This window comes from Balaenoptera musculus, chromosome 3 (genome assembly GCF_009873245.2).
Source record: "Balaenoptera musculus isolate JJ_BM4_2016_0621 chromosome 3, mBalMus1.pri.v3, whole genome shotgun sequence".
Classification (NCBI taxonomy): Eukaryota; Metazoa; Chordata; class Mammalia; order Artiodactyla; family Balaenopteridae; genus Balaenoptera; species Balaenoptera musculus.
Genome location: NC_045787.1, coordinates 148,983,396 through 148,995,540, shown reverse-complemented (window position 1 = coordinate 148,995,540; position 12,145 = coordinate 148,983,396). Strand labels below are relative to the sequence as shown.

Genomic DNA, 12,145 nt, shown 5'->3' with positions numbered 1-12,145 from the left:
TGCATATCTCTTTGTCTATTCCTTACTACCCTGAGCCAGGCTCTGGTTTGGGTAAAGTTAGAATCTGATACTTAAGGCACAACATTTATTCTCAAGGGGTTTTCTATTTTGCACCTAGATTTAACACTCAAATTTTCCTCGAGCTGAGGGAATCCCTTCCACAAGGGACCAGAGAAAGAGCATCCCTTTCTGGCTTGGCGACAGCAGCTTACTCCCTGGGGTCTGTTTCACAAGACTTCTCAAACTACTCTCCTGAACTTCTCTGACTTCAAGACTTCAGACTGCAGCATTAGTTGGTCTCTCACCCTTCAGGATATGATAAGCCATAAGGGTCCTGAGTAATTCATTCATTCACAAACGTATATTGAGCACTTATATGTGCAAGATACCTTACAGACATTATATCATTCAATTCTCACAGCAATCACTGTGGATGCAGAACCATTAAGAGGTCAGCTAGGATGTAACCCAGTCCTAATTCCAAAGCCCAGGCCCCTTCCATCTCATCTCACTGTCTCTTAGAACAACTGAATAGAATCCATAATAATGGATAGAGATCACCATAATAACGGATAAAGATGGATAATAATATCCATATCTCTATCCATAATAATGGATAGAGATCACTTTAACAAACACATTCTATAGGGAGGGAAAGAGTAGATTAATGAATATTTTATGTAAGGCGAAATCCCATTTGACCAGTTAAGCAGAATTCTTTGAGAAGTGAACTATATACAGAGATAAAGGGTGACTTTCACAAAAAGCCTTTGTTAAGTTTCCATCCCAAAGCCTGTTAATAAAATCGATTCATTATAGAATTGGGCAGAGATGGGTGGTGAGTGGGAGGGAGTCTATTTTTGCATGGATAGAGAACTGGCTTAGAGAAAAGAAAGAGAGGGTGGAGATAAATGGGTGCTTTTTCAAATGGAGAACTAGGGTTCCCCAGGAATTGGTACTGTGTTTGGCTTTATATAACACCCAGTGCACAAGCTTTGAGAACCTAGTGTGTGCAGGTCCTGCATTAAGCATGGGGGATACCCGAACAAGCCAGACTCCGCTCCGCTCCTAGAGGAGCCCAGGGAAGGTAGTGCTCAGGGACAGCTCCGAGTCTACAGGGAACAGAAGCTCCTGAGGGGCTGACATGGCACGACACTGGAGAGAAACTAAAGAAGGTTGCTGGGGGTTGGGAGAGAGCCCCAGATAGCAATCAGAAAATTTGAGCTCTGGGACCAGATCTGCTACTGACTTGTGTGTGACACTAAGCAACTTCCTTCCCTCTCTGGGTCTCAGTTTTTGCTCCTATACAATGAAGAAATTGGACTAGATGAGCTTAAAGCATGTGGTGTTCTGGATGAAGGACAATGGCTTGAAATAGGAACTGATTATGAGAAAGTCTTCATATACTGTGGCCAAAATATCTCCTTCTGTCCCTGCACTGTGATGGGAGACCACTCTCTCTCTCTGTCTCTCTTATTTGTGAACAGTGAGGACGAGGCAAAGAGCCATGAGGTCTGTGATGCTGGGGCTCTGAGCCCAGCCTGGAATCCCTCAGTGGCATTCTCTGCGAGTGACTCAGCATCATAAATAGCTCCCATCTGGATGAGCAACGATATCTATAGCGATCGGGCGATCTCTATATCCACACACACTCTCTCTGTGCAAATATGTGGCTCACTGTATGCTAAATACGAGGTGGCCTGGAGACGTTCCTCCTCTTAAAAGACTATTTGGTATGAAACTCAAGACTGTTTATTTAAAGAAACAAGTTTACAACTATGCACGTTGGATTACTGGTAGTGGGTGGTGGGGAAGAGGCGATGTGGCTGGATGAAGGGATGCTGGGTGTGATCCAAGCTTGGGGGCCACCTAGAAGAGTAACCAAGGCTGACTGGTCCACCTTTCATCTTTTTGTCTGCAGCGGGGTTGGGGGGTAATGAACATCACACATGAGATGCTTGAGATCCTGGGGTAGGGGTGCAGGAGAGAACGTTGAGCTCATCAACGCAGAAAGCCACAGCTCAGCAGAAAAGCATAGGAACTGGGAACGAGAGGAGAGCGAGCTTCCAGCCCTGCTCTGCCCTGCCATTGATCTTGGGCAATTCATTAATTCACTCATTCGTTCATCGAACAAATACCAACCACCTACAAGGTGTGTAGACCACTTGGGGATAGAGACAAAAAAAAGTGGTTTGGAATTCAGGCTTAGCCACCTTCCAGCTGTACGTCTTCGGGCAAGTTGTTTCCCCTCTCTGTGCTTCAGTTTCCTCATCAGTAAACTGGGGATCCATCCCTCAGGTCTTTTGGGGAGCATGACTGAATAAGGTAGCACGCACAGGGAAGGGTTTCTCTGTTGTAACACAAGCTGACTCCGTTCTAACAAGCTGCCAGACTGACCCCTCTCATTCCCACTTAGGAGTGCTCTTGGCGACTGCAAAGGGGAAGTGATATCATGGCCCCCTGCACCAGGAGTGAGGGGCACTCTGAACACCGCCCATGGGTGTGACCCTGGGTGGTACCCTTACCTTTGCTTCCTGGCCGAGCTCTGATGGGGGAGCAGAGCAGGTAGCATGCCAGAGACGCACAACTTCCTGGGGGAGGAGAGAGGGTGTTAAGGGCTGAGGGGAGAGAGCTGCGGGGGGAGTGGCTTCCTGAACCCCAGACCCCCTGAGGGCATGCCCTCGACTCTGTTGAGGCCACACTGATCCTCTGGATTGCAGCAAAGGGCTGGGCAGGATGGGGCCCTGCTTGGCATGAGACCCAACCCCTGGGCCCACCTCGCCTACTCCTGACAGCAGTTGCCAATCTTGGTCACTGGTTCAGGCAATGCTTCTATGGTACCACTGACCACACTGTTTTCTGGCTTAACTGTGATCTCTGACTGGTGTCAATGGATGGGATTTACTGTCAGTCCTATCTGGGTTTGAATTCTTGTTTTGGGGAAATCCATTACATTTCTCTGAGCCTCAATTTCCTCCTGTATAAAATGGGGCTACTAATAGCACCAGCCTCATAATGAAGTGCCATCTAAGTGCGCGTTATTATTACTGGTGGTGGTGTAAAATAAGATAATGTCTGTGAAGATTTCTATTATATGGTAGCCTCTCAAATCCTAGTTACCGTCCTCTGCTTCCTCCTGGGAGGCACCAAGCATTCCCAAAAAGGCAATGGGCACCCAGTAAATATTGGTCGACCGAGCAGTGCTCGACAAATTTGCTACATTTGCTTTCACACAGTTAGGAAGAATGAGGTCAATGTCTCACGCGCATTTTATAGATGAGAACACAAGTGCCGAGAGGGGAAATGATCCGCTCAGTTTCCCACGGGGGCGAGTGTGGAGCCAGACGAGCACCCACAGCCCCACTCTTCCTGCCCTGCTGCAGTCAGCTCCCCTCCTGGCTGGACGCCAAGGCCTCAGCAACTGCAGGGACCTGAGCACCACCTGTCACCTCCGCCGCGAATGCTTTCTCTTCCTTCCATGACCACGGTCTTGCTCACGGTGACTCACGAGGTGGAGATCCTGATCTCGTCAATGGAGGTGGGGGCTAGGGCTTCGCCCCAGGTCAGGGATTCCAACAGATCAGCTGACTCAAGGCCCTTTACATTACTGATGGTCTTCTGGGACCACCCTGGGTGACACAGCACCTAACCCCTCGGTCTCAACCGCTCCGCTTCACCTCGTAACGCAATCTCCTCCGCCCCCCAATCCCTCTACTAAGATAGGAGCTCGGTGAGGCAGGGCTGCACCGCTGGTTCCCCGGAGTCTGGCACTTAGCAGGACTTGATAAATATCTGTTGAGTGAGTGAATGAATGAGTACATAAGAGGCTGAGTGACTGTGCCAGGCCATGTTCTAAATGCTGGTGACACAGCAGTGAAAAGGGCAGGCGTGCTCCCTGCTCTGAGGGAGCTGACAGTGTTTGAATTTAAAGCTAGCAACTGGATTGGAAACAGGGCAGAGTTACTGTTTCCAGACTGGCAACGGGGGGGGAGGTGGGGAGGAAGAGGGTACGCAGGTGGAGACTTCTGGCTACCAGGAACGTCTCTGAGCAAATGGCAGCCTCCCTGGGCTCAGGCAAGGGCCCGCATGCTGAGTCAGGAGGCTGACCTTTACTGGCAGTTTGGGGTTAGTAGATGCAAACTCTTTCATTTAGAATGGATAAACAACAAGGTCCTACTGTAGAGCACAGGGAACTCTATCCAATCTCCTGGGATAAACCATAATGGAAGAGAATATAAAAAGGAATGTATATATGTGTATAACTGAGTCACTTTGCTGTACAGCAGAAATTAACACAACATTGTAAATCAACTCTACTTCAATAAAAAAAAAAAGGCAAAGAAAGAAAGGTAGATGTTGCAATTAAGTATTTCGTGTCTACCTACTGCTGAGTCCCAAAGAGCTAGCATGTTGCCTGGCACGTAGTAGGTACTTAATAAATTTTGTTCAGTGAATGAGCGTGTTGGAATGACACAGGTCTAGGGGCTTGTGGGAATCAAGAGTGTTAACTATCAGAATTATTACGACTTACACTTGAATGGGGCTTTGCTCTTTCTAGAGCCCTTTCAAGCCATGGTGATTATTGTCACTGAGCAGGTGAGGGACCCATGTGGCATACGTTTACGAGTGAGCCCTCTGTGCTGGTGTTAGTGGTATTGACGTAAACAACAGCACAGTGACAGCAGTTTCAGTGTACTTGTGTTGTGTAAGCTCTTCACATCCCAAATCTCTAATATTCCATCAGCCTGGCAAGGCCAGGGTCATAATCTCCATCACACAGAGGAGGGCACGGTGGCTCAGAGAAGTCTTGATTTGGCACAGTTGGAACATGGGTTAACTCTAGGAGTGAGAGGTAAAAACCTCTTAGCCTCATGGGGACGCAAACAGGAAAGTGGATAGTTGAAATATGATGTGACACCCACCTGAAGCAGCAGGGTGGGCTTCTCTGACAGGGTGAGTCTGGAGCTGAGGCTTAGAGGACAGTGGAGCAGGACGGTCTCCCAGGCAGAGGGAACAGCATCTGCAAAGGCATGGAGTGAGCACGGTCTACCCAGGCACTTGGAGCATTAGGTTTGGCCAGAGCCTTGGGGAGAAAGATGAGGCTGGGTGTTTGTTGGGACCAGTTTCAGGGTCTAAATTTAGCAGGGTGTGGGCTTCACCCCAAGGGTGATGGAGGTCACTGCAGGGCTTGGCATTGTGCTCTAGAGAGCTCCTTCTGGAGCCAGAGTTGACGGGGTTAAGGGGCATGGGAGGAGTAAGCAGCAGGGCTTGTGTTTGATGAGGTGCAGGATAAAGGGAGAAGCGACCTGGCCTCCTGGCTTGGGTGGTGTTTCGAGGGTAGGGATGAGGGGTTGTCTGTGAGAGTCAATCCTGCCGTTGGCTGACCCACCCTGTAGAGTTAGAGGTCCTCCCCCAGCTCCAAGAAGAGCAATGTCAGGTCTCGGTCTCTGGCCCAGCACCAGCCCCAGCTGAGCCCTCCTCTGCCACCTGACTGCTCCCAAACTCTGTCCTAGCAACCTTGCAGGCTTCACCTTGGCAACTCCAGCCTCTGCACTCTCGTCCTCTGATTGGGCTGGAGTGGAAGGAGGAGCTGGGACACCGCCTGTCCACTAGACCTGCCCAGGGAACTAGCCCTGCACCCCTGGCCGCCGGCACCCTTGGGTTGATCAGGTGGAGGCAGGCCTATCAGATGAGGGACGTAGGTCTGGATATTGGACAGGACCCTGGACTGGGAACCTTGTGAGCTGGGTTCTGACCCCAGGGCTGGTGCTCTGTTGGAGTGAACTTGGTCAAGGCTCTTCCCTTCCCCGGGCCTTAGTTTTCCCCCTGGTAAAATAAGGAGATTGGACAACACCATCTCTAGAGTCTAATATTGTCTTATTCCAGTTACTCTAGTTTTTAACCTTTTCCATGGTTATTGGTTGGATGCTCTGTTGCTGGCATGGATTTTAGCGTTAGACTCCAGGGATTTAAATCCTGGTTTACTTGGACAAGTCACCGCACATTTCTGAGCCTAGATTATTTTCCTCTGTAAAGTAAATAAATCTCATGCTATCTCACCCAAAGGGTTGAGAGTCAGGTGAAATGGTATGAATGAAAGTACTTTGTAAATGGCAAAGAGCTATACAATTGTTACCTATTTCATCACATGAGCTGTGCGCAGTGATGACATACTGAACCCCACTTTCCTCCCCCTCCCACCACCAGCAACAAGAGCAAGCATTTAGTGAGCACCTACTGTGTGCCAAGCATTGTGCTGATCTTCAGCACGACGATAATTGTATCTTCACAACAGTCATTAAGATCCTTGCTGTTATTATTCCCATTTTCCAGATAAATGGAGGGCCAACGTGGTTATGTACGGAAGGAGCTGAGCCAGACTCCCTGGCTTCACAACTTGACCGTTTAAAATTTAACGAGGTGACCACATCAGGATCTCTTCTCTCCATCTTGGGATTTTCCTCTTGCCTGAAGTCAGGATCTACTCAGGTTTTGGTGGGTAGAGGAGCAGCCGTATCATTTACTGAGCACCTTCCATGTGCCAAGAATTGACCACCTTCTCAGGCTTTCAGGGGCATGCCAATCGCCTGGGTGTCTTGTTAAAATGCAGATTCTGATTCAGTGGGTCTGGGAAGCAGCTGCCATTCTCCCTTTCTAACAAGCTCCCAGGAGATGCTGACTTTTCTGGTCTGTGGACCACACTTTGAGTAGCTAGATCCTAGAGGACTTTAAATATTATCTTATTGAATCCTGGGGACCAGGTCTTATTGGCCCCAGGGTCACAGATGGGGAACCGGAGGCTTGAGAGGCAATGTGCCTTTCTCAGGGTCCCACCACATACAAGGCGTGGGTTTGAACTGCTTGACATTATGTAGTGCCCTGGGGTTGCAGGCCTAGCATTGCCTCCTAGCTGTGTGGTCCTTGCTTGGGCTTCTGGCTCCACAAATGAGGCTAGCAATGATCTCTGAGGCCCCCTGCTAAGAAGTGTTTCTTTCAGTTCATCATGAACAGACCAGCTCTGGGTGCTGGCTCCCAGTGGGAACGGGGCCCTGGCCGAGGAAGTGTCCCTGCAGGGGAGTGAAAATCTCAGGATCGGTATTAGATCCTGCACACGAATGACTCACCCCTCAACCTGACTCTTTCGGAATCTTGTCTTTATTTGAAAATATTTTGTATTTTATTCATCATGGATTTTTTGCATTAGTTTTATTAAAAATATTGCACAAGATGTTATTTGTCTTGATGACTGAGTTTCTTAGCATTCCCTTACATTTTGCACCTGAGGCCGGTGCCTCTCCCACCTGCCTCACTCCAGCCCAGGCGGGCCCTGTATCTTCTCCCTCCCTCTCCTGCCTCATGGCATTAGGATGCTGCCTGCGAGGCACTGTGGTGCCCCCCCGACAGCCAGCCAGCTGATGGATTTATTTCCCAGCGGGGGAATCCATCACTTTGCTTGCCCTTTGGCTGACCTTCTCTGGAGATGGCAGCAGGGACTGTGGGCCTGAAGGGGTCCAGGAGACCACTCTGATGCGGGCTTTGCCACATCAGGTCCCTTACAGGTGGGGTGATGGAGGGAAGTGACTCAGAATATAGATTCTGTCACCCCTCTGCTTCAACGAGTCTTCAAGGCCCTGCCTGCTCTGGCCCTGGTCAACCTCTCTGTCCTCTTCTCTACCACCCTCCCCCTCACTTACTAGGTTTCTGTTCTGTGACCTCGTCAGGCTTATTCCTACCCCAGGACCTTTGCACTTTCTGCCTGGACATTTGTTTCATGGCCAGCTGTGTCTCCCCATCCAGATGTCAGCTTCAATGCCCCTTCCTTCAAGTCTCCTCTGCCTGCCTTATGTAAGCAGCCCCCACCCTCCTTAGCACACTCCCTCTTTTATTTCCTTCCAAGCACTTATATAACTTGGTGGAATTATATTTGTTTACTCGCTGGTTTCCTGTCTCCCCACTAGAATGTGAGCTCTGCAAGAGATCGGACTGTATCTTGTCTATCTTTTTCTTCATTGTCTCTCCAGCTCCTGCAATAGTTATTGGCCCATCATAGGTGCTCAGTGAGTATTGAGGAATCAATGAGCCACACCCTGAGCTTCAGTTTCCACACTTGTGAAATGAGGTAACAACCCTAACCCCACATTGTCAGAATCAAAAGAAAATGACCCAGGCGGGCGGGCTGTATTATCCCCATTTTATATCTGATGAACTTGAAGCTCAGAGAAGTGCAGGGACTTGCCCAAGACCACCCAGCTTGGAAGTGCTGGGGCTAGGATTCTCTCCAATTTGGAGAAGCGCCGGGTCCCATGCCGGGCTCGGAGTAGGCGGTCAGCAACGTGAGAGCTGGATCTGAGTGCCTCTGAGTCTCTTGTCATCTGCTGCTTGAACTGCAAGACCCTACTTGCCCGCCCGGCTGTCACAGCTATCTGACAAGTCAGAGACAGGAATTCTAATGGCTGGTTTTTGTGGAACACAAAGTCCTGCCTCTTGCCAATAGAGACATACATTTTCTCCTCATTGGCAATTACCACGCTGAATGTCAGGGGAACAGTTCTCATCTTCCAGGCACTTTACCAAGATTAACTTCTGAACCCTATGCAGCAATGCTTGCTGCTGCTTGAGGGGGCACCTGGGGGAGTGTGGGCGGCAGTGTCTCTGTCACAGGAGAAGCTGGGGTTTGGAAGGGCCCCAGTCAACATCTCCAGGAATTTGATCTATTTTCCTGAGAGCAGTTTCTCCGCTGTCCAAAATGTACTGACCTTCTTGAGGATTCAAGGGTTCTGACTTTCCCTGACTTATTTGGTCATTGATTCAGCAATGCATCCATAAATATTTACTGAGAATATCCTAGGCTTTCTTCTAACCCCGAGGCTGCAATGGGGGAACAAAATATATACTGCCCTTGCCCTCCTACAATAATGCATCTGTAGGGGAGACAGATGACAGTGTCCAGTAACTGGCTGTGTGACTCTGGGTAGGTCCTTATTCTCTCTGGGCCTTTGGGTTTTAGCTTATTCACTACCCCTAATCCCCATGCTTAAGAGCCTTTGATGGCCCCTCGTTGCAAAAAAGGCAAGATGGGTATCTCTGGCCTGATCTTCAAGGCCCCTGAGCTCTGGACTCTAGTCTACCTTCCTCAGCACATGCTTCCTGCTCTCCCACCCCCATTCTGCTCCATTTTTATTTAACCAACACTCATTTGTCGCTTTCTAAGTGCCAGGCGCTGTCTAAATGCTTCACAGGTTTTAAGTTGTTTAATCCTCACAGAAACACCTTGAAATGTGTTGTGATTCTCAACATCTCCATTTTAAAGATGAGGACATTGAGACACAGAGAGGTAGATAACTTGCTTAAGTGCACGCAGCTGCTAGGTGGTATGGCTGGGATTTGGACACAGGCAGCCCGGTTCCCACCCCTTGCGCTCCACTGCTGCTATGTTACTTCTCTGTCTGTGTCGGACACCAGCCCTACTAATCTCCTTTTCTAGATACAATTCAACAGCCATTGCCCACTTCCAGGAAGCCTTCCCTGGTGCCCCCCAGGCTGAATGAATTCTTCTTGTCTCTTGGTTCCCACAATGCCTTGCACATCTCTCCCCACAGCAGCCCTTCCCATGGAATACTGTTGTTCTGGTTTGTGTATTGTCTTCTCTGCTGGATGCTGAACACCTCAGTGGGAGAGGCTGCATCTCACACTTCCTACCCCCTCTTGCCCAGCCCAGCATCCCCATATCATCCACTCTCCATGCAGCAACCAGCGGCAGTTTTAAAAACAAACCAGTTTATACCAGTCCCCTGCTTAACCCATCCAGTGACAATCCATTGCATTTAGGAGGCTTTGCATGGTCTGGTCCCTGCCTTCTCCCTGCCCTCGTCTGCTGCCACTCTCCTTCTCACTCACTCTGCTCCAGTCACACTGGCCTCCTCTCTGTCCCCAGACAGTCCAGGCTCTCAATAGCGCCTCTGCCAAAGCTATTTCCTCTGCCTGGAATGTTTCACCCCACATCCACACATGACTGACTTTTTGTAATTTGGACCTCAGTTCCATGTCACCATTGCAGACAGACTTCTCCTATTGTTTGTTTGTTTACTTAAATGTTTTCATATTTACCTTTTAATTGTTGTTAATGACTGTGTCTACTGCAAGTCTGTAAACCCCATGAGAGCAGGGGTCTGGGGTGTCTTGTTCAGCACCTGGAACAGTACCTGACATAGCCACTCAATGAGTATGTGTTGAAGGAAGATTAGATGCTCTCCAAGGTCCCTTTGGGATCCTACAATTCGACTAGGCCCAGATAATATAATATAAGTTATCAAAATTGGTCTCATCTCAGGTTAAAAGACGAGATAATTTCACAAGCTGAAATTCACTACCTTTATCACCTTCCTATGTCTTACCTGCAATCATACTCTCAGAAATAAGGCAAATTTATTGACTATTCTCTACTGACTTCGCTTTATCAGGGATGCTTAGAACTTCTTACACACGTTTTAATTTGTCCCCCTAAGACTCAAGGAAACTTGTGAGATATTGTCCTCACCATTTTGCAGGCAGGGATATCCCTGAAAAGCAAGAATGCTGACTTGAGAAGTGCCCAGAGCCCAATGGGAGCACACACACCCGTCACGGCCGTCACATTTCATTAGTAACAGGAGATACGTGATGCTCCAGGAAGGCACGAGAGCTCTGAGTCCTGCCAGGGCCTGGGCCTCATTTAACACCTCAAAGGAGTGGCCGTCTGTAGCCTAGAAGGACGTGCAGCCAAATTCAGGGCAAATGGGAAAAGAAAGGCTTCACGTGCTTCTGGTTAAAGCAAGCAGGATGGACAAAAATGCACAGAAACAAGGTCTGGGTACCTGACTGCAGAGCCATTGCTAATGTGCAGCAGCCAGAATAGAGGTACCACCATCCTCAACTTTCTCCAAAAGGATATAGGAGGGAAATTTGTCAGGGTACCTCAGAGACCAACTGCCACACATCGTCATCCTCTTGAGAACCAGGAAGGACCCTTCCTGCCCCACTTTTGCCTCTTCCTTCCAGCTTCTTTGAGATGGGGAAGGAAATGGCATCCCAAGTGTAGGGGCTGAGAAAGTCTAACATTTAATCTTCCCGGCAAAATGGTGACCTGAATAGAACAGTTGATTAGAAGTTCAAAGTCTTGGCTCTGTCTCGGTCCTATGGAAATTTGGATACATTCCTCCCCATCTCTGACCCTTATCTTCGTCATCTGTAAACTGTAGCTGTTGGGTTGGATGATTTCCAAATCAACGATTTCCATGACTTCACACTTTCTATATTCATGAGCTTATGATTCAGATTACTTTTCTTTTTCTTTATGGGGCTCAATTTGTCTTTTGATTAGCCTTGCCACTAGTCATTGGCCTGTAACCACAGTGTAAGTAGTGGAAATCATTCTGGCTTGGTAAAATCTGTTGAGGATTGACGTACCCATTGCTTTTTCTGAAATAGTTTCTCTAATGCATGTGGCATATCACCATAGTGTGGCCTCTCTCAAAACCTTCTGCTAAGGACAGGAATGTTCAGAACATACTGAAGAGAGAAAGTCATGATTTGAGTTAGTGACTTCCAAGGTGGAATGGCATTCGAATGGCAGAGGTTGTTATTGATGTTAAAAATCCTTTTGCATGAAATGATACGATGGCTTGGGTTTGCTTCAAAATAAGTCTGTGTGTGTGTGTGTACGTGTATGTGTGATGAGAGTGGGTGTGGGTATAGATGAAACAAAACTGGCCAACTGTTGAAGCTGAGTGATGGGTACGTGGGGGTTTATTATATTATTCTTTCTATTTTAAAAAATGTGTTTGAAATATTTCATCACAAAAGGCCCTTTGGAGACTGACTCCAGCTTTCTCTCCACTCTCATTTCACAGTCCCCATCCTGAGGACCCTCTGGCACAGTGATACCACCCTGGTGCCTGTGATTTCACACTTCTAGGCCTTTACACACTGTTCCATCTGTCCAAGGTAGTATTCCTCCTTCCCTCACAGTTCATCACTCCTGCCTCTGTGATCTCACAGCCTTGTATACTCACCTTGATTATAGCACATATCACATCATATTGCAGTTGTTTTCTTTTCTGCTTCCTGTGCTGGTCTGTGTCCTTTTCAGGACACCTCTCTATCTCCC

At 48.4% G+C, this 12,145-nt stretch overlaps 1 protein-coding gene across 3 annotated transcripts in view; it reads right to left on the bottom strand.

The window, feature by feature from the left end:
• The window catches only part of CPLX2 (complexin 2), an 84,333-nt gene that overhangs the window by 70,324 nt on the left and 1,864 nt on the right, over nt 1-12,145 (bottom strand). The window contains exons 2-3 of one of the 3 annotated variants that reach the window (XM_036849353.1): nt 4,923-5,020; nt 2,526-2,591 (exon numbers count right to left, since the gene is read on the bottom strand). The exons of 1 other annotated variant lie outside the window; for it this stretch is intronic. The gene's annotated coding sequence lies outside the window, so the exon portion shown is untranslated. The remainder of the gene's footprint in view (nt 1-2,525; nt 2,592-4,922; nt 5,021-12,145) is intronic. One more of the 3 variants, XM_036849352.1, reaches the window with a different exon arrangement.